The sequence below is a fragment of the Palaemon carinicauda genome, chromosome 29, assembly GCF_036898095.1.
Source record: "Palaemon carinicauda isolate YSFRI2023 chromosome 29, ASM3689809v2, whole genome shotgun sequence".
NCBI lineage: Eukaryota > Metazoa > Arthropoda > Malacostraca > Decapoda > Palaemonidae > Palaemon > Palaemon carinicauda.
The window spans coordinates 73731073-73758486 of NC_090753.1; the positions used below are offsets into that span (position 1 = coordinate 73731073).

Sequence of the window (27414 nt, forward strand, 5' to 3'; positions counted from 1 at the left end):
GCCCTTTCTTACTTTTACAGAACTTACATAAAGTCTATTGCAAAAAGGGAAAAAAAAATGTAAGCAAACCATTATTTAATTCATCAGAATTTGTGCTTAACCTATTTGTTTCACTAATAAATATTCACAAATATGACAAATTCAGGGGTAATTTGTATTTTTCCTAACGATACAAACCTTAGCTACTTATAGGGGTTTATTCTTGGCGAAAGCTGAAAGGACAAGCCATTAAAATTTAGCAAGGGTTAACTACCCATCCTGCTAGTTGGGGGGGGGGGTAGTTTACTACCCCTCCCCCTCACACACCTGTGATTGCACTCACTTTGCCCAAAATAGGACTTCAAGGGGGACAGGGTTGGCGGGCAAGTATGTATAAATAGCTAAGTTTTGTATCGTTAGGAAAAATAAAAATTACCTCCGAATTTGTCAGTTGTTCTGTAACTGGAATACAAACCAATGCTATCTATAAGGGTGACTCACCCATAAGGAGGGTGGACGTCCCTGTCAATCTGGCTTTCTGACCTTACCCGGGGTACTCTTTATTGTGCAGAGTTTCGTACAACAAAATGGAGACCCTAACACCTCGCTAAACCTGCTAAGCATGGTTAACGGCCTACCCAAGTTGTGTGTGGTGATACGCTAGCAATGTGACTGTCCAAGTAAACGTTATTCTGAGCCTTGTAGGAAATAACTAAAGAGACCGAAACATTCTCAATACCCCCTCGCCAGGGTATGGGGACACAACAGCATTGGAACAATACTACTGTAGGTTACACCACGGAGCGATGGTTTACCTGCAGAGGTTTGAGGCCAGGTTATGCACAGGTTCCAGGATGCTGATTTCCCCAAGAGAGGGGAGGATGAAGAAAGGAAAAGAGCCAGACATTCCTTTTCATTCATTCAGACTAAAACCCTAGGTAACCAATGTCCTCAACCTTCTGCTACTTGTCCAATAAGGAGCTGAGGTACTAAACCACCTGATGTGCAGTCACCCCAGGACCAATAGAGAACATATTGAGGTTCCTGTGGGTCATGTCTTACAGGTAGTGGATGGTGAACATCGTTTGGCGTTTCCACATGCCCACTGGCAATACCTGTGTCACAGAGTAGTTCTTTTTGAAGGGCAGGGACGTAGCAACGCCCCAGACATCATGAAGTCTGGGACGACGTGTTGGAGAAGGGCCGGGATTCAGGGCAAAGTCAATGACTCTGCAAATCCATGCAGAGACAGTGTTCTTCGCAATGCTCCTCTTGGTTCTGCCCGTGCTTACGAAGAGTGATGACACTCCGGGCCGAGCTGCTGCTGCCCTTACTGTGCATTGTAACAGATGATCTGGGTCGTCAGTTACAGAGCGGAAACTCGTTATCCGGAAGGATTCAAACCTATGATCCGAAATCCCCAGATTATGAGTCTTTACAACAAACTCAGGGACAAAGCTGAAGCTTACCTCTCCTCATCCCCTATAATGGGCGACGTCATAAGAGAGACCATGAAGTTCGCCGACTCGTTTGGCTGAAGAAAAGGTGAGTAGGAACACCGTCTTCCAAGTCAGGTGGCGATCTGTTGCCTGGCATAATGGTTCGTATGGAAGTATCTTTAAATACTGAAGAACTTGAACCACGTTCCATGGGGGAGGTCTCACTTCCGACTGAGGACAGGTAAGTTCATAACTACATATGAGGAGGGAAAGTTCCTGCGATGAGGAAATGTCCATTCCTTTCAGTTTACAAGTGAGACTAAAGCCTGAGCTATAGCCTTTAATACACGAGAAACTCTGCTATTGATGGAATAGTGGCATCAAGTGGATTGGGACCCCTTCCACGACACCAACCACAGAAGACACTCCACTTCGCCTGGTAGACTGAGGCTGAAGATTTCCGCAGATATCCAGACATCCTTTTCGCAACCTGTTGCGAAATCCTCTCTGTGTGAGGAGATGCTGGATAGTCTCCAGGCGTGAAGATGTAGCGAAGCTACTGCCTTGTGGTAGAAGTTGACATGTGGTTGTCAGAGTAGATTGTGTCGTGGAGGCAGTTCTCTTGGGAGCTCCATCAGGAGCAGCAGAAGGTCCAGGAACCATTCCAAATGATGCCATAGCAGAGCTATGAGGGTCATTGAAAGATTGACCAATGTTCTGTTGAGTACTCTTCTCATCAAACTTAACGTTGGGACTGCGTATACGTCGATGTTGTCCCATCATTGTTGGAATGCATCTTGCCAGAGTCTTTGGATCTGGGACTGAGGAGCAGTACAGTAGTGGGAGCCTGAAATTTAGGGCCGTTGCGAAGAGATCCTCAGATGGGGAACCGCACAAAGACAGGCCTTTGTTGGTTACTAGATTATCCAAAGACCATTCGGAACCCACTACCTGCGATGCTCTACTCTAATTGTCAGTGAGCACATTCCTCTTGTTGAAATGAAGTGAGCTGATAGTGAAACAGAATGGACTTCCACCCATCTTAGTATCTCTACTGGTAGATGGGATAGGGGCTGCGAAAAAGTACCTCCTTGCTTCTTAATGTAAGCCACTACCGTGGTGTTGTCACTCATCACCACCACTGAGTGACCTGCCAGGAAGTGGTGGAACTCTTGAAGGGCCAGAAAGACGGCCTTCATCTCTAAAAGATTTATGTGAAGGTACTCTTAGGACTCTGACCAAAGGCCTGAGGCTGTGTGGTGCAACACGTAGGGCCCCCACCCTTCCTTTGATGCATCCAAGAACAGCATTAAATCGGGAGGAGGACGAGAAGATCGACTCCCTTCAACAGATTCTCGTCTGCCAACCACCATCCGAGGTCCGTCTTTTCCTTTGATCTCATGGGAATCAGAGTATTTGGGGAATCAAAGACCTGATTCCAATTGGACTTCAGACGCCATTGGAGGGATCGAATCCTGAGGACACCGCTCGGAACTAGACGGGCCAAGGATGATAGATGTTCTAGGAGACCTAGCCACTTCTGGGCTGGGAGTTCTTCTCATCTGAGGAAAGGACTTGCTATTTTCTTCAGCCTTGCTATCCTGTCATCTGATGGGAGGGCTTTGTGCAGGTTGGTGTCTAATACCATGCCCAGGTATATCATTCCTTGAGGGGGAAGCAGGGAAGACTTCTTGAGGTTTACCATAATCCCCAGATCTTAGGAAAGCCCCAGAAGTTTATCTTGGTGCTGAAGAAGGGTTACCATAGAGTCTGCCAGGATCAGCCAGTCATCCAGGTAATGAAGGAGACGGATGCCGAACCTTTGAGCCCAGGAAGACATTAGGGCAAACACTCTTGTGAAGACCTGGGGTGCTGTGGAAAGGCTGAAACACAGCACCTTGAACTGGTATGTCTTGTTGTTGATGTTGAATCTCAGACACTTCCTTGAAGACGGATGGATTGGGATCTGGAAGTATGCGTCCTTCAGATCCAGTGTACACATGAAGTCGTGTGGTCTTATCACTAGTCTGACCATGTGTGCCGTCTCCATGCTAAACAAAGACTGTTCGACAAACTTGTTCAGAGCTGAGAGATCGATGACTGGTCTCCAGTCTCCAGACGCCTTTTTCATAAGAAAGAGCTGACTGAAGAAGCTTGGGGATCCGTCGAGGACCTGTTGGAGAGCACCCTTCTCCAACATGGTCTTGACTTCGGACCAAAGGGCCTGCCCCTTTACTAATCCCATCGCAAAGGAGCTCTCGAGCACTGGATTCTTGGTCAGTGGAGCGAGAGATGAAATGAACGGGACACGATACCCTGAGCAAATCACGGAGACCGTCCAGGGTTAAGCCCCGAGCTGTATCCACCTGGTCCAGCACCTTTGAAGGCATCCCCCACTGGTGAACAAGCAGGGGGATGACCTCTCCTAGCGTTTGGAGGGGTTGTTGGTCTGTAGGGCCGAGCTGTAAGGGCCCTGTGAAGGAAGGAGTCTGTGTTGGACTTCCTCCACCTCTCCGCAGCCTGTTCGACGTCCCTAGGCTCAAAGAGGAAGAACACCTCCATGGAGGAGGTTCGAAGCCTAGTGATCTAAGCTTTCGGGACCTGCTGATGAAATCTCTCGGCCACCGCATCCCTTTGTTTCAGAATGGTGTGGCTCACAGGGTCACTAACTGGTGGGCCAGAAACTCAATGGTGTGAGTGCCCGAGAGAAGGAAGGTCTCCAAGGCCTTCCTGGTACGATCCTTAGAGAAATCCTCAGTTTGCACCAGGACTCCTACCGATCCCAACCAACGATCTAGCCACAAAGTAGCCTGTATGGCATACTTCGCAACCTGCTCTTGGTTTAGGATCTCCAACACTGAGAATGAAACCTGAAGCGAAGAGAGCCTCTCAAGAGAGACTCCCTTGGTCAGCTCTTTCAAGGAGTGGTGGAGTGACAGTCGAGAAGGTCTCGTCCATAATGTCATAGTATCATAGTATCTCCTCTGGCTGGTACCTGAAGGTGAGAGGAGTTTGGAGGACAAGGAGGGGTGCAAGGATTTAGAGATGGAAGACAATACGGAGGCGATCTTATGCCGGACACCCTCTAACCCCAGGGACCAGGGCAAACCTGCACTGACCTTTGGAGGCTTCTGGGTGACACGGTCTAGGACCGTGTCCTTGCCTTCTTAAAGGGCCATTTCTGGATCTGGTAACCAATTAAGGGCCCTCATAATGGATAGAATCCGTCAAAAGGCATGTTCTGACTCTCCATGATCTTCGCCCAAAGCTGGGCTGGCAGCGGGATCTTCATCCACCGCTGAGGTCTCACCCCGGGGTGGGTCGCGGTCGTCAACTGGAGGAGTGACTCGGCTCCTGGAACCTTCAGAGACATTCTGAGTCCTAGAGGAGGACTTGGGAATGATCTTAGAGTCCTTAGGTTCCCTTCTAGGAGGGAACAGGGGCTTCAAGGCAGAAGGCCTTGATGATGTGACCTTAGAAAGGAGAGAACAAGGAGCTGAAAGTGGCCGATGTTCTCTCCTTGGTGTCTTCCCGACGGAGACGGAAGGGGAGAGTCCGACTCTGACTCGTCCCTTTGATTGCCTCTCAAAATGGTGGAAGAGGTATTGAGGAGCTGAGGTGATGGTGAAACCTCAGGGGAGGTTTCTACTCTACGCGTTCTGATCGGGATCAATTTAACTCTTGTTGACGGGACCTTATCAGGGGATCCTCTCTTCCTCTTCAGGGGGGAGGAAACAGTCGTGGTTCTAAGTCCCGGATCGGTTGGACTCGCTGAGGCTTCCAACATACGCAAAGGAAGCATGGGGGGCGAAGGCTTGAGATACCGCCCTAACCAAGGCGTTAAACCAAAGCTACTTGCACACCGACGCACTCTCTGATAGATTCCCTGAAGGGAGAGAGGATGAACAGTCTTTCCAAGGGGTCTCCGCAACCGACACTGAAGATTTAGGGGCCACAGATACCGATTCCCTTCTAAAAGCTGGGAGTTCAGGGATCCTGAAATCCTGAAACTTGCCCTCTCTTCCCCGGCAGTTGCGACGTTGCGCGTTTGCAGAGAAGAGAGGGGGGCAACGGAGAACAATTGTTACTCAGCCTACCTTTGGAAGCCACAACCGCCGCTTTCAGTGGTTGCAGTTGCTGATTCTCTCTTGCAAGGGGATGTGGTGGTCGCCGAAGTGTTGAGGAGCGACGAGAAAACTACTGTTCACAACGTAAAGATTGATGGCTGGATGAACAATGGTTGGGCAAGTGTTCCGGCGTCAGAGAAGCAGGTCGGATTGATGACAATCGCTGGGGAGACTCACGCGTTGCTAGCTGTGAAGACCAGCCGATGAGCACTGAATCGCATTGAAGAGGCTCACAAACAGGTGAGCCAATGTGTTCCACCGGAGAGTGCTGCAATGGTTAGAAAACACTCTGGTTTACAGACGAATGTCGGGTCGATGGATGAACGAAACGCGTTTCCCGGGACGGCCACAACTCGTGTGATCGATGAGGAGAATGCCGACAGATGGGCGATCACTGACGAGCAGAAAGCTGTGGAGCAGGTGATCATTGACGAGCAGGCGATCGCTGAAGAACAGGAGAACACTAACGGACAGGCATACGCTGACGAGCAGGTGAACGCTGCCGAGTGGGAGAACGCTGATGAGGGGGCAATCGCTGTAGAGCAGGTGAAAGCTGGTGGCCAGGTAAACGTTCCCGAGCCGGTGAACGCTGTCCAGCAAGAGATTTCCGATGTGTAAGTGATTCCAGCGTTGTCGGTGATTCTTGCATAGCTATGGCATGGAAAGACGTTGAACATATAGGCGATTCATGAGTGAACAGTTGTTTAGGTGAAGCATGAGACGTCGTCCATTATCGATGACCAAGCGACAAACGTGTTGGAAGCGACGTAGGCGATTCACGGGTAACCACACGTTCAGGTGGTACCTGAGAAAACGCTCGATGACAGTGGTCAGGCAATTCACAAGATAAATGCAATGGTGAAGAAGTAGCTCGATGTCGAACGTCGGGCAATTCACGCGTTGGAAGCGATGAAGAAGACGACTCATGAGGTGAACTTGTAGGAGAATCAACCCTCTGCGGAACAAAGGTGAATCTGATGAACAGGAGAACTTTGGGCAAGAGTCTGGTGAGACGTAGAGTGACGAGACGGTATCTGAAACGATGGCGAAGGTCGAACAGTCTCTTCCCAAGAAGAAGACTGAGGAGGAGTGGAGGTAAAGAGACGTCTCTTGGCCGATGGAGCAAAAGCACCCTGAAGGCGAAGGGGAGGACGGACACAGCGAGCTCGTCTGCCGCGGACACAAAGCTGTCGAAGTGTAGGATCAGCAGGCTGTCCGACAGCAGGCCTCTGAAGATGAGTCTCTATGCGAGACCCTGTACTCAAAAGGGAAAAACTTGTCGGAGAGACGTGCCTCGGACTTTGCTCTCCCCCCCCGAAAGATGTTTGTCAGGGGAAGGAGCGAAGCCCTTGGCTTCGGAAGGAAGTAAAGCAGATGCAGCCGCAGAAGGAGCTGGCAGGGCAGCTGAAGAGCTCTTCGACACCACAACATCGACGACGGATAATGGGTCGACATTTGAAGTTGACACTTGCTGAAGGTCAGCACCCCGGTGCAAACTCCGCAGCAATGTTTCCTAGGAAGGTTGACAGGGCAAGCCCAACAACGGCCACAGCTGAAACAGAGGAGAAAGAGAAATGGCCTCACTCGGGGGGAAAGCCGGTGCAACCCAGCTAGGGGAGGCAGCACTATCTCTCAAGAACCGAGGTTATCATTATTATTATTATTATTACTTGCTAAGCTACAACCCTAGTTGGAAAAGCAAGATGCTATATGCTCAGGGGCCCCAACAGGTAAAATAGCCCAATGAGGAAAGGAAACAAGAAAAAATAATATATTTTAAGAACAATGACATTTAAATAAATATTTCCTATATAAACTATGAAAACTTTTAACAAAACAAGAGGAAGAGAAACGAGATAGAATAGTGAGCCCGAGTGTACCTTCAAGCAAGAGAACTCTCACCCAAGACAGTGGAAGACCATGGTACAGAGGCTATGGCACTACCCAAGACTAGAGAACAACGGTTTGATTTTGGAGTGTCCCTCTCCTAGAAGAGCTGCTTACCATAGCTAAAGAGTCTCTTCTACCCTTACCAAGAGGAAAGTAGCCACTGGACACTTACAGTGCATTAGTTAACCCCTTGGGTGAAGAAGAATTGTTTGGTAATCTCAGTGTAGTCAGGTGAATCTGTAAAGAATAGGCCAAACTATTACGTATATGTGTAGGCAAAGGGAAAGAACCGTAACCAGAGAGAAGGATCCAATGCAGTACTGTCTGGCCAGTCAATGGACCCCATAACTCTCTAGCGGTAGTATCTCAACGGGCGGCCTACGCTACTACTCGTCGTCCCCCGGATGAAGCCATCCGAGTAGGAGCTTCAGAGGAAGGTTGGGAGGTGGAAGAAGTGTTGGATCTCTTCTGCTTCGAAGCGCCCTTCGAAAGGGAAGAATCCCGCTTAGACTTCTTCTTTCACCTACGCCCATACCTTTAGGAAGGCCACTCTCGACACTCACTACACTTGTTGTTTTAGTCTCAGCGTTGTCCTCTGCATACGGGGCAAAGGCTGTGGAGATCGGTCTCCACAGCAAATATAAATTTCCCACAGATGCGGCCTTTAGTTCCTTAACAAGTCCGCATGCCGAAGGAGAACACAGCACACACACACACAAACACTGAAAGAAAAAGCAAAAAAGTTATTAATAGCAGTCCAAAAGTTGGAAAGGATGAAGGTCGGTGACAACCGCACTCCATCCAAGCCAAAAGCAAAGTGAGTACAATCACAGGTGTGTGAGTAGGAGGGGTAGCAAGCTACCGCCCCATCCCGACACTAACAAGTGGGTAGTTAACCCTCGCTAAATTTTAATGGTTCGTCTTTTCAGCTTTCGCCAAAAATATACCCCTATAAACAGCATTGGTTTGTATTCCAGTTACAGAACAACTTTAAATTCATTTGTACTTTTCCTAACCGTACAAACCAGATATCTTTAACAGGAGTATGACATTAGCGAAGCTGCAATGCCTATTTAGCAATTTAAAGAGGTCAACACAGCTGGTTTCCAAGTGAGCGTAGGCCATGAAACGCTACCTTCACTTTGAGCTTTAACCTAGGACTTGCAGGATGGTTGAGGCAGGCAGCGTTACTTAAAAGTCTTAGGCTTGTTTTGAAAAATACAACTTGATTAATAAAACATTTGATTTGTTCCTTTACATAATTCAAACATTTGACATTTAATATGAGACTTGCCCTTAGGAAGGCGGAAGTCCCTAACCAAACTGGCTGATTTACTGACCTGGGAAGGGTCAATATACTGTACTCTGGTCCTGTATGGGAGTGAAAATCATAGCTCATGCTAACCTTTTAACTACCCGAGCAGGTGTTCGGGACTGGTGGAAAGTCACTGAAGAATCTATTGTATATTACTAAGTATATGAGAAATGGATGTGTATACATTTATCCATTGTTGTGAAGGATGGGGGGAGGAGATACTTTAATACAAACCCTATTTGTTCCAGCACAAATACAAACCCTATTTGTTCCAGCGCAAATACAAACCTTTCATTATTTATAGGGGTATTGCTTTCAGCATAGCTGAAACATGAGCCAAGACTATTTTAGTGAGGGATAACTACCCGCCATCCGCTAGTTGGCGGGTGGGGGGTGGGGTAGTCCAGCTACCTGGCTCCACTCACACCTGTCGGCTGGGTAACCACTTTTGCTTTAGGCTCAGTAGAGTGCAGACATACCGTCCCTATCCCCCCTATCTTGGATTTGCCTTGACTAATCATTTTTCTTTCTCTTTTTCTCATTACAGGTGTGTGCATGACAGCAGTCCCCATATGTGGACATGTTCTGGTCTCAAGGGCCACACATGCGGTACCTTCATGTCGTCTATTGAGACAGACCCTCACCTCCTGTATCTGGCTTGCCGAGGCCATCAGTGTTCGAGGGATGACACTGCGATCAGTGTCGGGAAAGGCCTGCCTCCAAGTGGCAGAGGTTTGGGCATAGCAAGAAGAAGTCTAAGCGCGATTCTTCGCCTTCGGGGTCTTCCTCGAAATCGAAGAAATTGCGAGCTGCTTCTTCTACCCCCCAAACTCTTTCCGAAGCTGCTCTTCTACCTGCCCCTTCCGGAGTACGGCCAAGTAACAGCGCAGGTCTTGTGACTCCAGGTCATCCCTGTGGGTTAGGTGATGACATTGACTCCCCTAGCGAGACATCTTCTTCCCTTCCCCCAAAGATCGCCTACTCTTTCTCTGATATTGGATCCTTCGGTTGGGACCGGAGAGAAGGCGGTCATCTCCTCCCTCCATGGGGGTTGATCTTCCTTCAGTGGGCGCAGACGCTGTAGCCTGTCGATCAGACTTTGAGTCTGTTTCTGACGCCAAGGATTTCGCTGATCCACCAAGGTCGGTGGCTGACCATTCTCCGAGACAGGGTTCTCTTTCGGGGGGAACAAGTCTCTCGTTCGTGAGAGAAGGACACCACTGGGCATCAGCGGTCCCCATACGCTTATGGTTCTCCTCTAGGGGCAGAGGTAGAACCTTGCCTTAAGTGATGTTCTCCTTCGGGAGAACAAACCTTCCCTTCGGGGGAGGTAGCTCTCGAGCTGGAGTAGTCTCCCCCTCGGGCAGAGTCGGCTTTACGTTCCTCTCCAGAGATTCAAAGGGTGGAAGGATTTGTGACCCCTGTCCATCATGGACGTTCTCCTCCTCGGGCTGTGAGGAGACATATTTTTGAACCTGCTGGTTCTCCTCATGTTGACCCTTTGGGGTCTTGTGACGATCACCCTTTGGGCTGACGTGATTGTGAACCTTTGGGCTCTCGTCATGTTGATCCTGCTGGTTCTCATGACCCTGGAATTCCTTTGAGCCTCCGTTGAGCTGAACCTTCGAGTTCTTGCGGCTTGGAACTTTCGGGTTCCAGTTACGTTGAGCCCTCGGGCTCTCGAACGATGGTTACGTTGAGCCTTCGGGCTCTCGTGCCATCAGTCACGCTGAAAATTCAGGTTCTCGTAGCAGGGAGGTGTCTAGGTCTTCCGTTACGTTGACTCTTTGGGGTCTCGTAACCCTGGTTACGTTGAGCCCCAGGCTCTCGTGCCTCTCGTTACGTTGAGACTTCGGGTTCTGGTGTCAGCGAAAACTTAGTTTCCTGTTGCATTGACCCTTCAGGGTCTCGCAACCTTGGTTACACTGAGCCCTCGAGCTCTCATGCCTCTCGTTACATTGAGCCTTCGGGCTCTCGAAGATATTTCCCTTTGAGCTCACCTTTCGGGGTCTCGCAACACCGGTTACGCTGAACCTGCAGGCTCTCGTGCCAGGCGCTACGTTGACCCTTCGGGTTCTCGTAGCTGAGAGTCCTCTCCTAGTCATGGGCTCACGCGGTCTCGCTGAACCTGTCAGCTCTCATGACCTTCATCCTGCTGAGTTTTACTCTCACGACAGTGTGTCTTGGAACTCTCTTCGAGCAGAGCCTTTGGGCTCAAACGAATGACGCTACGATAAGCATTCGGGCTCTCGCAGCTCTCGTCCTGTAGGCAACCATCCTCCTACAGGATTTGGTGCCGTACCACCTCAGGGTCCTCATAATTTAGATTCCCATGGGTCGCACGACCTGGAGTTACTCTCCACGGTAGCTCCTCCCCCTGGGTTTCCTTCTGTTGCTCCAGTTCAATCTCGCGCTGCGTCATGTTAGGAGCGTTAGCGCAAGACATGTCAGCATCTCACGCTAAAGAGGGTTCTTGGGAGTTTCCCTCCACGCAGAACCTGTCTCACCTTGCAGTACTGACAGATTCTTCTTGAAGGCTGGGGTGGAGCTGATACTTCTGACTTTGTAACCACGGGCTGTTGATGGTCCACTTGTGGATTCTATGGAGCCAGAACAACACAGTGCTCTTGGAGTTAGGCTTTTCACGCTACAAGGGGCTAGAAACAATGACTGATGCTCTGGTCTGAAGCATTGTATTCTTTTGACGTAGAATCTTAGCACCTTCACAGGATGGAGAAGCAGGTCATCTTGTGTCTTGGAGAAAGGAGGACTTAAATCTTAGGTTATGGACAGGAATGCTTTGGGTCTCTGCCACAGTCCAGAATGAAGGATATTGACACCTTCCAGTCCTCGGAATGACTCACTGTATAGGATATGCCTTGAATTTCACATGCTCTTTTTGCCGTGGCTAGGACAAGAAGAAAGACTGTCTTAAGTGTTATGATTCCTATCTGATGCCCTCCTTAAGGTGATATCTAAAGCAGGAGATTTGAGTTCTCTGTGAGGAAAATATTGTTTGAAGCTCCACATATGCATGTTGTTCCAGTCCGCAAAAAGGACAAGTGTGTTGACTACCGTAGACTGGATAAGGTGACACCATCAGATAAGTTCCCGATGACAAACATGATGGCAGATTCCGTATTTGGACTACAAGGAGTCAAGTATTTTACAACCCTTGATCTGGCTCCTGGATACCACCGATTACTATTAGAAGGGAACAGTAAAGAGTACACGGATTTCTCTACCGCCTTTGGATACCGGCAATTCAGACACCTTTTGTTTGGACCGAAGAATGCATCTGAAGTGTTTCAGAGTGAATGTAGAGTATTCTACAGGAGTTCCCAAAACCCAAGGTGATTATCAACACTTTTAAGGTAGTATGTTGACCAGCCACCTGTTGAAATACTACAGCTAGAGAGTTATTGGATCCTTTGACTGAGAAGACAGTTCTAAATTGGATCCTTCTCTCACATTATGGCTCATTTTTTCTTTGCCTACACATAAAATGAATAGTCTGGCCTATTCTTCAAACTTCTCTGTCCTCATACACCTGAGATTAACAAACAATTCTTTTTCTCTCAAGAGGTTAACTACAGTACTCCATTTTAATTGTTCAGTGACTACTTTCCTCTTTGTAAGGGTAGAATTGACACTTTAGTTATGGTAAGCAGCTCCTCTAAGAGAAGGGCACTCCAAAATCAAATCATTGCTCTCTAGTTTTGGGTAGTGTCATAGCCTCTGTACCATGGTCTTTCACTTGTCTTGGGTTAGAGCTCTCTTGCTTGAGGGTATGCTTGGGCATGTTATTTTATCTTATTTCTCTTCCTCTTGGTTTTTTTTTTTTTATATAGTTTACATATGATACTGTATATGACAAATTTGTAGATAATTTGTATTTTTCCTAGCTATACAAACCTTCGATATTCATTTAGAGGTACAGTATTACTTTTGGCGAAGCTGAAATGACAAGCCATTAGAATTTACCGAGGGTTAACTACCCACACCGCTAGTTAGCAGGGGTAGGGGGGGGAGCTTGTTACTGTTATCGCTCACAAACCGGTGATTTAGCTCACTTTGCTTGGAGGTAGGACTTCAAAGGGGATAGGGCTGGCAGGCAAGTTTATATAAATAGCTAAGGTTTGTATCGTTAGGAAAAATACAAATTATCTACAAATCTGTCATTTGCTCCACAACTAGAAAAAAAACCTACGCTATTTATTTAGGGATGACTCACCCATTAGGAACGGTGAATGTCCCTGCCAACCTGGCTTTTAGCTTTACCCGGGGGCTCCTTATCTGAGTATGTTAGTACTCAAAATAAGGAGTCTCTGCGCCTCGCTAAAACCTTGCTACGAAAGATCCGCGACCTACACAAGCTATGTGTTGAGATGTTTAGAATTTGAATTTGAGCGACTAGTGGAAGGTCAGGCGTCACTTGCGGATGATCGCTGGTGGAGGGCCGAACGTTACTTGAGGGAGGTCGACTTGTGGAGGGCTGAACATTAGTACAGTAGCGTTAGCAGGAAGATGGATTAGGGAAGGAGGAGATTCAGGAATTGGAAAGAAGAGAGGGCTGGCTTTGAGCAGGTAAACACGCTTGATGAGCTGTATACATGCCCTGAACGGATAAACAGACTTTTCTATACTGTACTGTATATCGCTTCCTGATACAGTACTAAGCGAAATAGCTGTCGTAAAACGCTTTCCGAGTACTGAATCTTAGTATCAGGCTCATTTGAGAACCGGCCATTGCGATTCTATAGTGTTCATATACTGTATACGGTCGGCGGGTCATTAGGATCAACAAAGTTAATACTGTGGTTAACTGTAAAATGAATAAAATCATAATCTTTGACCTTGGCATAGCCTTTCCAGCAATCGGAAATGATGGTGGTCACTGGAACAACGTGCTCTTGAAGCGCTGAGATCAATGTTTGCGAGCAACGTTCCGCAACCACTTGGAAAAAGGTCTCACATGTTTCCCAGGCAATGCCCCCAAAGACCCAGGCTCCTTCGATTCGTTGCCCGATGTTATACTTCCTCATGCCAAACTTACTCTCCTCCACTTCCACAATGTGCCCTGGTCTGCCAATTTTCTTGTCTAAAATCAAAACCTGTTCACACACTTCTCAGCAAAAGCTATACCAGTCAACAAGAGTGTGAGAAGCAAGCTTTTCCCTCTTCACAGCAACACAGTCTTGAGCCCAACGTTCAACCTAACAATATGTAAGGAGAATGACCTCACGTTCTTCAAGGTGTGAGCGCTCAAAGAATGAGCCCTGCAGCAATGTAAATTTTTTGCGACACTTGCGATTCCTACACCTCCGATTAAATATGTATTGGCCAGTGTGCACATCACAGCCATCAAACATAAGGGCAACATCACCAACTTTACACTTTTGACAGGGACCCCTAAAAACACCTAAGAGCCCTTCACGAACTAAAAAATGAACAAATTCTGGGGTAACTCGAGTAAAGTCCCATGGGTCTAAAAACCTTATTGTCCTCAATGCATCAAGCTGATCAATATGATTAATAAACTCAACAACATCGGTTAGAGTTGGAAAGGCCGACCTCGTTCAGGTCAATCTCGGGTCGCGGGGGAGGGGGGGATTAAAAATTTTGAAATCACGCAGCCAACAAAAGTAGGCCTACAAGCACATGGAAATGAAAGGTTAGTTCGGGTGGATTGTTTGACACTGGTGTAATCTACCGAAACATCTTAACTAGATGTTGGCTAACCTAACCTTTGGTTGTATATATAACAAATTAAGTGTTCGGCATAATTTCATGACGTGTCCCGACAAACTACAATCTTAACAAGGGTTTAAGAATTTAGATTGTTGGGATTAGCGAAAACAGAAATCCGAACATCAATAAATGTTCAAGCTGGCGCCACCAGCTAATAGGCAAACGGAGCGCCGCCCAACAGGTGTTATTATGGTCAGGCAGGAAGCAATGCTTGTGGGAAATTTTACGATAGAGCAACTTGGCCGTGGCTTCAGCAAATGACGCATTATAATGACCTCTCCCCTACCTAACAATTCATGATAATTATTACTGCAGTATCAAATGCCACTATAAAGAACGTGTCCCAACCAGTTACAAACTTAACAGAAGGGTAAGAATGCATATTGATGGGACAGCATTAAATAGTAAAAACGAACGATTCTTAGCCTTGGACGACACGGACTCTATCTATTGGGAAAGTTTGGAAACCAAGCAGGAGCTACCCGTGACTTGCGTTCGGACCGGGCTGAACTTGGAAAACATTGCCGTGGTAAAGGTAAATTATATTATTCAAAATGATAAAATAACTTCATATTACGGTATATCAGATCATAGTGAAGAACATTTTCCCCATAAAGAAAAATGATTTGTCAAGTAATAAGAAAGATATCGCCTATCATAACAAACTACATTCTACCCTGAGGTAGGTGCTAATATGACAATAGGAGAATACAGGGAAATTTTATTTATTAAAATATGTAACTTGGTTCATAGTGATTTCCGACAGCAGGACATGAGAATCAAAATACAGTAGGGTCCCGAATTAAGCGTGTTCGAATTACTGTACACGATTCCCCTTTTCCGCGATCGCTATTTTTCAAAAATAAATTTTCTGTATCTGCAAGGCTGTTCAAAGTTCGCGAGTCAAGCACTACAAAATGTATCAAATCTATTGTCTTTTTAAGTATATTGGTAGCCCTAAATACGGTGATTTATAATAAATGTTACAAAACAATATTAACATGTTATTTTCATTAGTAAAATAAATTTTTGAATATACTTACCCGATGATCATATAGCTGTCAGCTCTGCTGCCCGACAGAAAAACCTACGGGCGGAATACGCCAGCGATCGCTATACAGGTGGGGGTGTACATCAACAGCGCCATCTGTCGAGTAGGTACTCAAGTACTCTATGTCAACACAGAACCAATTTTCTCCTCGGCCCACTGGGTCTCTATTGGGGAGGAAGGGTGGGTCCTTTAATTTATGATCATCGGGTAAGTATATTCAAAAATTTATTTTACTAATGAAAATAACATTTTTCAATATTAAACTTACCCGATGATCATATAGCTGATTCACACCCAGGGGGGTGGGTAGAGACCAGCATATATGTTAACCTTAAGAGCTAAGTATTCCGTATTTCATTTTAGCAGTTATTCAAAATAACAAACATAAAATTAATAAGTACCTGGTAAGGAAGTCGACTTGAACAATTACTCTGCCTTTTTAAGTACGTCTTCCTTACTGAGCCTCGCGATCCTCACAGGATGCTGAGCGACTCCTAGGAGCTGAAGTATGAAGGGCTGCAACCCATACTAAAGGACCTCATCACAACCTCTAATCTAGGCGCTTCTCAAGAAAGAATTTGACCACCCGCCAAATCAACCAGGATGCGAAAGGCTTCTTAGCCTTCTGGACAACCCAAAAAACAACAATAAAAAGCATTTCAAGAGAAAGATTAAAAAAGGTTATGGGATTATGGGAATGTAGTGGCTGAGCCCTCACCCACTACTGCACTCGCTGCTACGAATGGTCCCAGGGTGTAGCAGTTCTCGTAAAGAGACTGGACATCTTTAAGGTAAAATGATGCGAACACTGACTTGCTTCTCCAATAGGTTGCATCCATTACACTCTGCAGAGATCTGTTTTGTTTGAAGGCCACTGAAGTTGCGACAGCTCTAACTTCATGTGTCCTTACCTTCAGCAAAGCATGGTCCTCCTCATTCAGATGGGAATGAGCTTCTCGAATTAAAAGTCTGATATAATAAGAAACTGCATTTTTCGACATTGGTAAAGAAGGTTTCTTAATGGCACACCATAAAGCTTCTGATTGTCCACGTAATGGCTTAGTCCGTTTCAAATAGTACTTAAGAGCTCTTACTGGGCACAGTACTCTTTCTTGTTCATTTCCAACCAAACTAGCAAGGCTTGGAATTTCGAACGATTTCGGCCAAGGACGAGAAGGAAGTTCGTTTTTGGCTAAAAAACCAAGCTGTAAGGAACATGTAGCCGTTTCAGATGTAAATCCAATGTTCCTGCTGAAGGCGTGTATCTCACTGACTCTTTTAGCTGTTGCTAAGCAGACGAGAAAAAGAGTTTTCAAAGTGAGATCTTTAAAAGAGGCTGATTGAAGTGGCTCGAACCTTGCTGACATAAGGAATCTTAGTACCACGTCTAAGTTCCAACCTGGTGTGGCCAACCGACGCTCCTTCGTGGTCTCAAAAGACTTAAGGAGGTCTTGTAGATCCTTGTTGTTGGACAGATCTAAACCTCTGTGACGGAAGACCGCTGCCAACATGCTTCTGTAACCCTTGATCGTGGGAGCTGAAAGGGATCTTTCCTTCCTTAGGTATAACAGGAAGTCAGCTATCTGAGTTACAGAGGTACTGGTTGAGGATACTGATACCGACTTGCACCAACTTCGGAAGACTTCCCACTTCGACTGGTAGACTTTGAGAGTGGATGTCCTCCTAGCTCTAGCAATCGCTCTGGCTGCCTCCTTCGAAAAGCCTCTAGCTCTCGAGAGTCTTTCGATAGTCTGAAGGCAGTCAGACGAAGAGCGTGGAGGCTTGGGTGTACCTTCTTTACATGCGGCTGACGCAGAAGGTCCACTCTTAGAGGAAGTGTTCTGGGAACGTCTACTAGCCATTGCAGTACCTCGGTGAACCATTCTCTCGCGGGCCAGAGGGGAGCAACCAACGTCAACCTTGTCCCTTCGTGAGAGGCGAACTTCTGCAGTACTCTGTTGACAATCTTGAACGGGGGGAACGCATAAAGGTCTAGATGGGACCAATCCAGAAGAAAGGCATCTATGTGAACAGCTGCTGGGTCCGGAATCGGTGAGCAATAATTTGGGAGCCTCTTGGTCATCGAGGTTGCAAACAGATCTATGGTGGGTTGGCCCCACAATGCCCATAGTTTGTTGCATACATTCTTGTGAAGGGTCCACTCTGTTGGGATGATTTGACCCTTCCGGCTGAGGCGGTCTGCCATGACATTCATGTCGCCTTGAATGAACCTCGTTACAAGGGATATGCTTCGATCTCTTGACCAGGTGAGGAGGTCCCTTGCGATCTCGTACAACTTCATCGAATGAGTCCCTCCTTGCTTGGAGATGTACGCCAGTGCTGTGGTGTTGTCGGAGTTCACCTCCACCACCTTGCCTAGAAGGAGGGACTTGAAGCTTCTCAAGGCCAGATGAACTGCCAGTAGCTCCTTGCAGTTGATGTGTAACTCGCTTTGAACCGCATTCCACGTGCCCGAGCATTCCCGACCGTCCAACGTCGCACCCCAGCCCGTGTCCGATGCGTCTGAGAAGAGAAGGTGGTCGGGGGTCTGAACAGCCAGCGGCAGACCTTCCCTGAGGAGAATGTTGTTCTTCCACCAAGTCAGTGACGACTTCATCTTCTCGGAAACAGGAACTGAGACCGCTTCTAGCGTCTTGTCCTTTCTCCAGTGAGCAGTTAAGTGAAATTGAAGGGGGCGAAGGTGAAGTCTCCCTAACGCGATGAACTGGTCCAGTGATGAAAGCGTCCCTATCAGACTCATCCACTGTCTGACAGAACACCGGTCCTTCTTCAGCATGGACTGGATGCATTCTTGGGCTTGATTGATTCTGGGGGCCGACGGAAAAGCCCGAAAAGCTTGACTCTGAATCTCCATTCCTAGGTAAACTATAGTTTGGGATGGGACGAGTTGGGACTTTTCTATATTGACCAGGAGACCCAATTCCTTGGTCAGATCTAGAGTCCACTGTAGATTCTCCAGACAGCGACGACTTGACGCAGCTCTTAAAAGCCAGTCGTCCAAATAGAGGGAGGCTCTGATGTTTGCTAAGTGTAGGAATTTGGCAATATTCCTCATCAGTTTGGTAAAAACTAGAGGTGCCGTGCTTAGGCCAAAGCACAGGGCTTGGAACTGGTAGACGACCTTCCCGAAAACGAACCTTGGAAAAGGTTGGGAATCTGGGTGGATGGGGACGTGAAAGTACGCATCCTTTAGGTCTAACGAGACCATCCAGTCTTCCTTCCTGACCGATGCTAGAACCGACTTTGTCGTCTCCATGGTGAACGTCTGCTTTGTGACAAAGACATTCAGAGAACTGGCGTCTAGCACCGGTCTCCACCCTCCTGTCTTCTTCGGCACTAAGAAGAGGCGGTTGTAGAAGCCCGGGGATTGATGGTCCCGGACTATGACTACCGCTCCCTTTTGTAGTAAGAGAGACACCTCTTGCTGTAAAGCTAGCCTCTTTTCCTCCTCTCTGTACCTGGGAGAGAGGTTGATGGGAGTCGTTGCCAGAGGGGGCTTGCGTAAGAATGGAATCTTGTACCCCTCTCTGAGTAACCTCACAGACTGTACGTCTGCGCCCCTGTTCTCCCAGGCCTGCCAGTAGTTCTTGAGCCTGGCTCCCACTGCTGTCTGAAGAGGATGGCAGTCAGACTCTGCCTCTAGAGGACTTGGAACCCTTCTTTTTGCTCCCACGTTGACTTCCGGCACGAGCACCTCCTCTGCTGGAGGCTCTGCCACGAAAGGGCGGGATGAACCTTGAAGCTGGCGTGTCCATCCTAGGTCTAGGTACGGAGGGCAAAGGTGTGACTTTGCGTGCGGATGACGCCACCAGGTCATGGGTGTCTTTCTGGATCAAGGAGGCAGCAATCTCCTTGATCAACTCTTCAGGGAAGAGACACTTAGAGAGTGGAGCGAACATCAGCTCCGACTTTTGACATGGGGTGACTCCAGCTGATAAGAAGGAGCAAAGGTGATCTCGCTTCTTGAGTACCCCAGACACGAAAGAAGCCGCAAGCTCACTAGAACCATCCCGAATGGCTTTGTCCATGCAGGACATGATGAGCATGGAAGTTTCCTTATCCGAAGGGGAGGTCTTCCTGCCCAATGCTCCCAAACACCAGTCCAGGAAGTTAAAGACCTCGAAAGCGCGGAAAACTCCCTTCATAAGATGGTCCATGTCTGAAGGGGTCCAGCAAATCTTGGAGCGTCTCATAGCCAGCCTGCGGGGAGAGTCTACTAGACTTGAGAAGTCGCCCTGGGCAGAGGCAGGAACTCCCAAGCCGAGAACTTCTCCCGTGGCATACCAGACGCTAGATCTGGAAGCAAGCTTGACCGGGGGAAACATGAAGGAAGTCTTTCCCAACTGCTTCTTAGACTGCAACCACTCTCCCAGTACCCTTAAAGCTCTCTTGGACGAGCGAGCGAGTACGAGCTTCGTAAAGGCAGGAGCTGCTGACTGCATGCCTAAAGCGAACTCAGAGGGAGGTGAGCGTGGTGCTGCAGACACAAACTGGTCTGGATACAAATCCTTAAAGAGCGCAAGCACTTTCCTAAAGTCTAAGGAGGGAGGTGTGGTCTTGGGTTCTTCGATGTCGGAGTGTTGGTCGTCAAGATGTGCAGCTTCGTCATCATCAGAGATACCATCGTCTGAATGTTGAGGAGGAAGAGGCAACGGAGTGGGCTGGACGGCTGAGTCCGGCAGCACGGGTGCATGCGTGGCTGCACTGGACCCAACATCATGCCACTGTTGGTCAGTCTGAGAACTGGCAACAACCAAAGCTGAGTGGGTGCGCAAAGAGTCTACACCCGACTGTGGAAGGATAGCGGAGACCACCGTGGGTTGCGGAGGCTGACGCACCGCGTCAAAACACGGCAGCCTAACTCCACCCTCCTGTTGTTGTGGTAGCTCACGCACGGCAACGGAGTGCTCCGTGCGTCTGTGGGAGTCAGCATGCGTCTGGCAGGGTCAACTGCGCATGGGTGGAGGAGCTCTCACAGCCGGAGTGTGGGAGCAGGCAGCCTCAGCGTCTGCTGGGCGCACAACCGTGGCAGGTTGTAGGTTAACGGGTGCAGCGTCAACCTTCTCCGCAGCCGGAGTGTGGGAGCAGGCAGCCTCAGCGTGAGCTGGGCGCACAACCGTGGCAGGTTGTAGGCTAACGGGAGCAGTGTCAACCTTCTCCGCACGAAACTCCTGCATAACCGCAGCTAACTGAGTCTGCATAGACTGCAGTAAAGACCACTTAGGGTCTACAAAAGCGGCAACAGACGGAGCTACTGTCCGTTGAGACTGAGGGTCTAAAACAGCGGGTGCGGCAACAGACGGAGTTACTGCCTGTTGCGGTACCACTTTGCCTCTCTTGGGAGGTGTGCAGTCGTCGGAGGACTGCAGCGAGTCCGAACTGACCCAGTGGCTACACCTGGGCCGTTGGACTAGCTCGGAAGGGACCTTACGCTTAAGAGGCCGTGAGACCTTGGTCCATCGTTTCTGTCTAGAAACCTCTTCCGCAGACGAGGACAAAATGGGCTCACTCGTCTTCTTGTGGGTGGGACGATCTCGGTAAGATACGTCCGAAACCACGGAGGGTACGTCTGTACGCTGATTAAAGCCTGTCGAACCCTTTGGTCGTACGACATTGCTTCTCCCCTGGGCTTGGGAGCTTGCAAGAGGTCCCGGACTGGGAGGACGACAGGCACGAACAGACGCACCCTCAAGCGTAACACTGACACTCACTTCACTTCCCACTGCACTTTTACCTTTCAACTCTCTGACATCAGCCATGAGTTGATTGCGGTCATTAGCTAATGACTCGACTCTCTCACCTAGAGCCTGAATGGCACGCATCATATCCGCCATTGAAGGTTGATGAGAGCTAGCAGGGGGGTCGGGTGCAACCACTACAGGGGAAGGAATAGGTTGAGGGGCATGGGGAGAGGAAAAATCAATAGAGCGAGACGAACTCCTCCTGAGCCTATCCTTCTCTAGCCTACGTGCATATTTCAGGTATTCTTGAAACCCGAATTCCGAAAGCCCAGCGCAATCCTCACATCGATCTTCCAATTGACAGGCTTTACCCCTACAATTGGAACAAACGGTGTGCGGATCGATAGAGGCCTTCGGAAGACGCCTTGAACAGTCCCTAGCGCTACATTTCCTGTACTTGGGGACTTGAGAAGGGTCAGACATCTTGAATTAGTCAAAGGGGGGAATTCAAAATCTATCCAAGTCGTCAACAAATAATCCAAATCCAAAAAAGAATGCAAGGAAGTATTGAAGATAACTTCTGCACAGCGATAGCTAATAACTAGAGATGAATACTTCACCAAATAACGTGAAATTCAATCTAGAAAACAAGAGCGTATTCAGTAGGTCTTGCCGGTGGCACGACAGAGAGAAAATTGGTTCTGTGTTGACATAGAGTACTTGAGTACCTACTCGACAGATGGCGCTGTTGATGTACACCCCCACCTGTATAGCGATCGCTGGCGTATTCCGCCCGTAGGTTTTTCTGTCGGGCAGCAGAGCTGACAGCTATATGATCATCGGGTAAGTTTAATATTGAAAAATTACATTTCATTAACATAATTTCATAATGAATAGCCTATTTAAGGATAAAATTCCACATCAACAATGAAATCAACTGTTAACTGTGCGAGTCCAGCTGACAAAATGTAAACAGAAATGTGGTTACGTTCTCGGCAATCTTTATCTTTCTCCAACCTTACGATAATTGTAATGGTAGTGTTAATGATGGTATATTAAAGCATTATTTTTGTTTAGTACAGTATATTTAAAAGCCTTATTTTTCCCTCTGGACGTTCAAGGTTTTCACGAGTAGACTGGGTTCGTTTATCGGCAGTGAATAGCCTAAACTTCGGTAACGAGTTGTCAATATTTTGTCATATTTTAAACAGTATACATTTGATTTGCAAACATTGGTTTTGTAGAGTAGACGGTAAAATAAAATCTAGAGAGAGAGAGAGAGAGAGAGAGAGAGAGAGAGAGAGAGAGAGAGAGAGAGAGAGATTTGATGGCAGAAATCTCTCTCTCTCTCTCTCTCTCTCTCTCTCTCTCTCTCTCTCTCTCTCTCTCTCTCTCTCTCTCCGTAAGAAATAAAACCATAGTTCACATATGGCAACTTGAGTTTAAGAATGAAATTAACATGAATATTGTTAGTTGTGGCGATCAATTCCTCGCTTCAGGGGGTACACGAAACAAAAACACGACATTCAATTACAACAGCTGATCTCTCTCTCTCTCTCTCTCTCTCTCTCTCTCTCTCTCTCTCTCTCTCTCTCTCTCTCTCTCTCTCTCTCTCTCTCTCTCTTTCTCTCTCTCGTTATACAATACTTACAAATAGATGAAGAAACCAAAATCGGTTTTCTTGAAGTGTCAATTAAATACAAAACGAAAAAATTATACCGTGTATACATCCATTTCAATCATAGCTTAAAATACGGTAACCGATTTCGTCCGCAAACCACTATTTTTTAGGAAACACCATTCTATTCCAGAAAAATTTTACTCTTTAAATGTCAATTGCACTATAATAAAACATGTACTTATGTTGTTAAATTTCGGGTGTGTTTTAAAAATCGAGTATTGCTAACTTATTTTTGTTTTACTTTTGGCTGTGATCACATCAGCTGATGTCTAGCTTCCGCGCGAATACAATAACAAAGAATTGTTTACACCATTTCTTAACTTATTCAAACCATCTATACAGTTAATATTACATAAACACCAATGTGTTATAACCTATCATATTTATTGTTTAGTACTTTAAAACCATCCCCCTCTCTCTCTCTCTCTCTCTCTCTCTCTCTCTCTCTCTCTCTCTCTCTCTCTCTCTCTCTCTCACATCGAACGTTATAGCGGTAACCTAATTGTTCGGTGACTTTAAAAATAGGCCTAGTACTTTCTTCTTTTACCTTTTTTTGCATATGGATCCATAATTGAGGTGGGTACAAGTTGACTTATAACTGAAGTTAGGAAAAGTATTTTGGATATGGAAAGGACAATTATCTTTCGTAACAGTTTAGAATTATCGTAAGTTATCACTCTGTCATTAGCGGCAGTTTGCTATTGTGGATTAAACGCATAAGAAAAACAAAATTTCCAGCTTTGCTACGAATTTAGGAATTTATATGGATACGGTAAGTAAAATATTTGTAATAACATAATGTTTACTAAATGTTTGTAATATCATTAGTTATGACTTAGATCATGTGTGTTTAATGCATTCGTTTGTTTATTATGATCGAAGATGGAGCGTAAACAAATGGAAGGTTTCCGTTTCAGGCGGCATCATAAAGAAAAACATTTCATAAATGGCATTCATTTCATTTATTTGAAAGTTCTAATAAAAAATAATTAGAACATTGGTAATAACAAATTCAACATATAATCTATACTTGGTAAAATTGCTGTCAATTCAAAAACACAGGTGTATAAATGCGTCTGTTTCTTCGTTGTGATCAGAGATAAACGTAAACAAAACATTGGTTGTCTTTTTCTATTGTGCTTTTTAGCGTGTTTAGGAAACGCATGATATAAAATCGCCTTTATTTTGATAATTCTGGATTTTCAATCATACAAAAAGCTAGTCTATAGAGTGATGGTTTTGCTATTCACCAGTTGTATTATACAATAGATATGACAAACATTAAAATTTGTCTGTATTTTGGGTTGTGTTATAACGGGAAATATATGGTGTTTACACCTATCCTGGTTGTAATTTTAACCATTTTTCAAGTTGTTAGAACTTTAAAGTATATTAAATGTTTTATTTATTTACAAGAACAATTTGATATTATAAAGAAATACAGTATAGTACAAAGAAAGTATTGGAAATGGGTAGTAAACACATTTGAATAGGCAAATTGCTGGTTGCCATGGCCGCAATGGAATTCTTTCTGTTAGTTGTGTTTCGAAATTCGCGATTTTCCATTTACACGAGGTCATTAATCGACCAAATTCTCGCATAATTCGGGACCCTACTGTAGTGCATTTTGCAAAGTTCTATTTAATTATCCAGGTTCCAATGTCCTAACCAACATTGTACTATTCTACGATAGGGGTGTATGTATGATAGCGGCCACCTGCATGTATGATTACGGCTAACTTAGAATACGGCAGTGTAAGGGGGTCGCAGGGGGGTGAAGGCACCCTGTTAGGTGGGTAGGTAAGGACACGGCTTGTAGGTTGGGTTAGGGGGAGTAAGTTGTGGTTACCTGACGTCCATTTTTAATCCGCAAGGGAGGAACTGGCGGCTGATGTACAAAGGCTCCCTACAATAAAACCCAAAAGAGTTAAAAGTACCGGAGCCTTGGTATACCAACGGCCAGTTCTTCCAAAGTGCAACCAACTAACCTAAACTTCCCCTCTAACCTAACCTACAAGCCATGTCCTTATCTACTTACCTAACGGGGTGCGTTAGCCCCTCTGCAAACCCCCTTTACACTGCCGTTATTCTTAGTCAGCCGTCATCATACATACATGTGGCCGCTATCATACATACACCCCAAAATACCTAAAAATATACCAAGAACACTTATTTCCTTCATTGGGATATAGTTTCAAACTATAATTCTGCAAATAAACTGACCTAGGATGACGTTTTCTTACTCACAGCCAACGGTGCACGAAGAAAGATATACCGAGTCCGGGTGAATATGGCCATAGTGTCCTATGCTGGGTTAGGGTGGAACGTGGAGCATCAATAGTTACTGGAACCAAAGGAATAGTAAACATTTACCGTTTGAATCTTTAACTATAAGCCTCTAGCCAACAATAGACGAATAATTACTCCATTTTAGGATTAAACAGTCTGGCAGTCTCACTTAGAACTAATGTAAAACTATGATTATCTCCTTTCCGATTCACTGCCTATTTGGTTATAAAATCATTATTATTGCCAGAATTTGGCATAAATATTACTTATAGTAGCATATAACTCACCCAAATTTCATACTTCAATATTAATTATGAAGAAATTGGACAATGAAATTGTCAGACCTTACGCCTCCGGGTATCAACAACAAAACTAATGTTTACATGGTGTAATGGTTGCCAGATTTCCACTGGATTATCGTACATAAACTTTGAATTTATCGTTTTTACGCAAAATTATCGTACACACTTTCAAAATAATTATTAAGGAGTTATATGATTGACTTATTTCAGGATATTCTAGCATAAATGTTTAATTAAACACACATATATTTGTATACCTAAGGTATGTATCGTACATCGTAATGGACCTAAAGTAATTGTACATATATGATAATTATCGTACGAATGACACCCCTGTGTCGGTGTCTGATCAGTCACAGATACCGTCAAGAAAGGTGTAAACTGCGTTTAATTGTCGTGTTTTTTAACGCCATTTTTTTTCCAGGACTCCAACCTTTTGTAGTGTGCGATTATCATTAGTATTATTATTACTAGCTAATCTATAACCCTAGGAGAAAAGGCAGGGTACTATAAGCCCAAGGCCTCCAACGCGAAAAATAGCCTAGTGAGGAAAGGAAATAACTTAACTACAAGAGAAGAAATGAACAATTAAAATAAAAATATCTTAAGAACATTAAAATAGATCTTTCATATGTAAAGTATAAACACTTCAAAAATAAAAAAATGAAGAGAAATAAGATAGAATAGGACACCTCAAGCAAGAAAACTCTACCCGAAGACAGTAGGAGACCATGGTAGGCTACACAGGCTATGACATTATTATTATTATTATTATTATTATTATTATTATTATTATTATTATTATTATTATTATTATTATTATTATTATTATTATTATTATTATTACTTGCTAAGCTACAACCTTAGTTTGAAAAGCAGGATGCTATAACCCCAGGTCCACCAATAGGGAAAATAGCCCAGTGTGGAAAGGAAAGAAGGAAAAATAAGATATTTTAAGAACAGTAACAACATTAAAATATAACGATAAACTATAAAAAGAATTTACAAAACAATAGGAAGAGAAATTAGATAGAATAGTGTGCCTGACTGTACCCTCAAGCAAGAGAACTCTAACTCAAGACAGTGGAAGACCATAGTGCAGAGACTATGGCACTACCCCAAGACTAGATAACAATGGTTTGATTTTGTAGTGTCCTTCTAGAAGAGCTGCTTACCATAGCTAAAGACTCTATTCTACCCTTAACAAGAGGAAAGTAACCAATGAACAATTACAGTGCAGTAGTTAACCCCTTGAGTAAAGAAGAATTGTTTGGTAATCTCATTGTTGTCAGGTGTATGAGGACAGAGGACATAGTCTATGGGTTTGATCAATTACTTTATTCATATTTCATTAAAATAGATTGTTTTTGTTGTCATTATTGTTAATTTAGTTGTCAAGTATGCTGTATCTTTTTTTATTACCATTAATTCTTAAGCTGTTTGGAGACATTGAGCAAAATCTGGGGCCAGCACGTCCTAGATTTCGTCAATGTCGTATGCTGTATTGCAATATTCGTGGTCTTCATGCAAATATTCAAGACCTTACAGTTGCGTCCAGACAGTATGATATTCATTTGTGCTCAGAAACTTTGGTCTCTAATATGAGGCATTCATTTGGGCTCCTTATAACTAGTTTTATGAAGCCACTAATTTAGAAAAGGGATGCCATCCTTAGTGCCAGGGGAATGGCAGTGTATATTAGGACTGAGTACCCTGCTTCTCACAAGTCCTGCTATGAATGTGGATGTCATGAGATTCAGGTAATAAAAGTTTGTGGCACCCATAACACCTTCTATTTGTGTTCGATCTACCGGAATCCAGAGTCCAGACATGGATGATTCTAACTTCGATTGTCTTCTTACCATTATGGCTAAGATACAAAAAAAAA

General features: G+C 45.5%; 1 protein-coding gene across 3 annotated transcripts in view; it reads right to left on the reverse strand.

Annotated features, from left to right (window-relative positions):
• Taf1 (TATA-box binding protein associated factor 1) overlaps positions 1–25614 on the reverse strand; it is a 32415-nt gene extending 6801 nt beyond the window's left edge. Inside the window, exons 1-2 of one of the 3 annotated variants that reach the window (XM_068352731.1) lie at positions 25512–25614; positions 25183–25279 (exon numbers count right to left, since the gene is read on the reverse strand). The gene's annotated coding sequence lies outside the window, so the exon portion shown is untranslated. Of the gene's footprint in view, positions 1–25158; positions 25280–25511 lie in introns of all 3 variants that reach the window. The other 2 variants (XM_068352729.1, XM_068352732.1) reach the window with 2 other exon arrangements.
• Positions 25615–27414: the final 1800 nt, after the last annotated feature.